We start from the raw sequence: 2,960 nt of genomic DNA on the forward strand, positions 1-2,960 counted from the left end.
GAGCCTCGTCCAATCCGGCGGAGGCAAGCCTGCATGCAGCCTACAGCACCCATCGACGCCGGGCCCTATCGCTCCCACAGACACTGGGCCCCATAGCACCCTCAGTCGCTGGCCCGCAGCATCCACATGCACTGGCCCGCAACACCCACTGACGCCGGGCTCTACTGCACCTACCAACGCCTAGCCCACTCCACCTCCAGATGTCGGCCTACACCACCTCCAGACGTCGGTCCACACCACCTCCTGACGCCGAGCCCTTCGCACCTCCCGACGCCGGGCCTTCAGCACCTCCTGACACCGGGCCTTCTGCACCTCCTGACGCCGAGCCTTTAACACCTCCAGTCACCGAGCCGTCAGCATCTCCAGACGCTGTGCCCACCAACACCCCCAGACACCGCGCCCTACAGCTCCTCCAGTCGCTGAGCCACTGTACCCACTGATACCGTGCCACAGCACCCACGGACTGCAACTAGCCAGCTGCTGACCCTCCCCTACTACGGCACTCACCACCTCCTCCTGATACTCCACTCTCCCGCCGACCCACACGCCACCATTAACAGATCCACACGCTCCTGCACTTCCCGTTTCCATGCCACCTTCCTCACCCTTCTCCTTCTCCTAACCGCTGGGGACATCTCCCCGAACCCTGGCCCCTCACCACCTCACTCCCCCTCTAGGCACCCTCCTGCTCCCGCCAGCCGCCGCAACCCCCTCAACCTCATACCTGTCCCCCTCCTCCCCGCATCCATCCCTCCTCTCTCGGTTGCACTCCTGAACGCCCGCTCGGTTTGCAACAAGCTCACCGCCATCCACGACCTCTTTATCTCCCACTCCCTCAACCTCCTAGCGGTCACCGAAACCTGGATCCAAGCCACTGACTCCACCTCCCCTGCGGCACTCACCTATGGAGGTCTCGTCTGGACCCACTTACCCAGACCGAGTGGTCGTAGAGGTGGTGGGGTCGGCATGCTCCTGTCACCACTGAGCACCTTCCAGGTCCTCCCTAACCCTCCCTCTCTATCCTTCTCCTCCTTCGAGGCTCACTGCATCCGGCTCTTCTCCCCCACCCCTCTGAGGATTGCAGTAATCTATCGGCCTCCTGGATCCGTATCCCGCTTCCTGGATGACTTTGCCGCCTGGATTCCCTTCTTCCTCTCCTCTGAGCTACCGACCATCATCCTTGGGGACTTCAATATCCCCATCAATGACAACAACCCGGCTACTTCCCAACTCCTCCACCTAACCTCCTCTTTTGCGCTCACACAGTGCACACAGTCCTCCACCCACACCCTGGACCTCGTTTTTTCTCATTTTTCCCACCTCTGTACCCTCCACCACTTCACTAACACCCCCTGCCCTCTCTCTGACCACCACCTCCTCACATTCTCCATCTCTCCATCCTCTAACTCCCCCCCCAAAGTGTCAAACCATCACCAGCCGTCACCTCTGCAACCTGAACCCGGCCCCCCTCCACTCGGCAGCTGACCGTCTGTTCGACAGTATCCTTCCACTGTTATGCCCTGACCTGGCCACTACTGCATACAACGACTCCTGTCAGCTGCCCTAGACTCCCTGGCACCTCTAACCACACGTAACATCAGACCCCGACCGCTTCAGCCCTGGAAAAATTACCATACTAAATGTCTCAAATGACGCAGTCACGCGCTGGAGCGATTATGGCGCAAAACCAGGTCCCCTCAAGTGTTCTCCCTCTGCAAATCCGCCTTCCTCACTTACACCTCCTCCCTCCCTGCCGCCAAGCAGGCCTACTTCGTAACTCTCATCAACACCCTCTCCACCTGTCCTCGCTGGCTCTTCTCCCCTTTCAACTCCCTGCTCTCTCCCCCCCCTCACCCCCCACCTCCACTCAGTACCTCACTCACCGCCCACGAGATTGCCAATCATTTCCAAAACAAGATCGACGCAATCCATAAGGACATTGTCAATTCACAATCTACCTCTCCACCTAGCCTCCCCCCTCCATCACCCCCTCAACTCTCCCCTCCTCTGACCTCGCAACTGCACTGCCCCCCACCACACCTAACGTCCTGCACACTATAACCTCCCCAGCACTCCGCCCCTTCAGCCCTGCTACCACCGAGGAGGTCACTAAGGTCTTCTCAGAAGCCCGCCTCACCACTTGCCCCCTGGAACCTATCCCCTCTCAACTCTTCCAGACACCCCCCTCCTCCATCAACCACTCCCTCACCCACATCTTCAATCTCTCTCTCTCTACTGGCGCATTTCCCTCCCCCCTAAAGCACGCGCACATTACCCCCATACTCAAAAAACCCTCCCTGGACCCCACCGACCTGAACAACCTTAGACCCATCTCCCTGCTGCCACTCACTTCCAAGCTCCTTGAGTGCTTAGTCTACAATCGCCAAAGCACCCACCTTACTGACAACAACCTCCTCGATCCACTACAGTCTGGCTTCCGTCCCCAATACTCCACCGAAATCTCCCTCCTCAAAATCACTAAGGACCTGCTAACCGCCAAAGCTAACGGCCACTACTCAGTGCTCCTACTCCTCGACCTCTCCGCGGCCTTCAACACAGTCAACCACCCCCTCCTCCTTAATAAACTACACTCCCTTGGCATCAGGGACTCTGCTGTCTCCTGGTTCTCCTCTTACCTATCCCAATGCTCCTTCAGAGTTAACTATAACGCTGCCACCTCCCCCTCACTCCCCTTCTCTGTTGGGGTCCCCCAAGGCTCTGTCCTTGGACCCCTTCTCATCTCCATCTACACCTCCTCCCTTGGCAAACTTATACACTCCCATGGCTTCAACTATCACCTCTAATGACACACAAATTTACCTCTCCACCCCTCACCTCACCCCCTCAGTCTCTACCCGCATCACTCACCTCCTAAATAACATATCAGACTGGATGTCGCTCCATTTCCTCAAGTTAAGCCTTTCCAAAACCGAGCTCCTAGTTTTCCCCCCAGCCCGCGC

Source organism: Staurois parvus, unplaced genomic scaffold (assembly GCF_062004578.1).
Source record: "Staurois parvus isolate SC_StPar_1 unplaced genomic scaffold, SC_StPar_1.0 ptg002668l, whole genome shotgun sequence".
NCBI lineage: Eukaryota > Metazoa > Chordata > Amphibia > Anura > Ranidae > Staurois > Staurois parvus.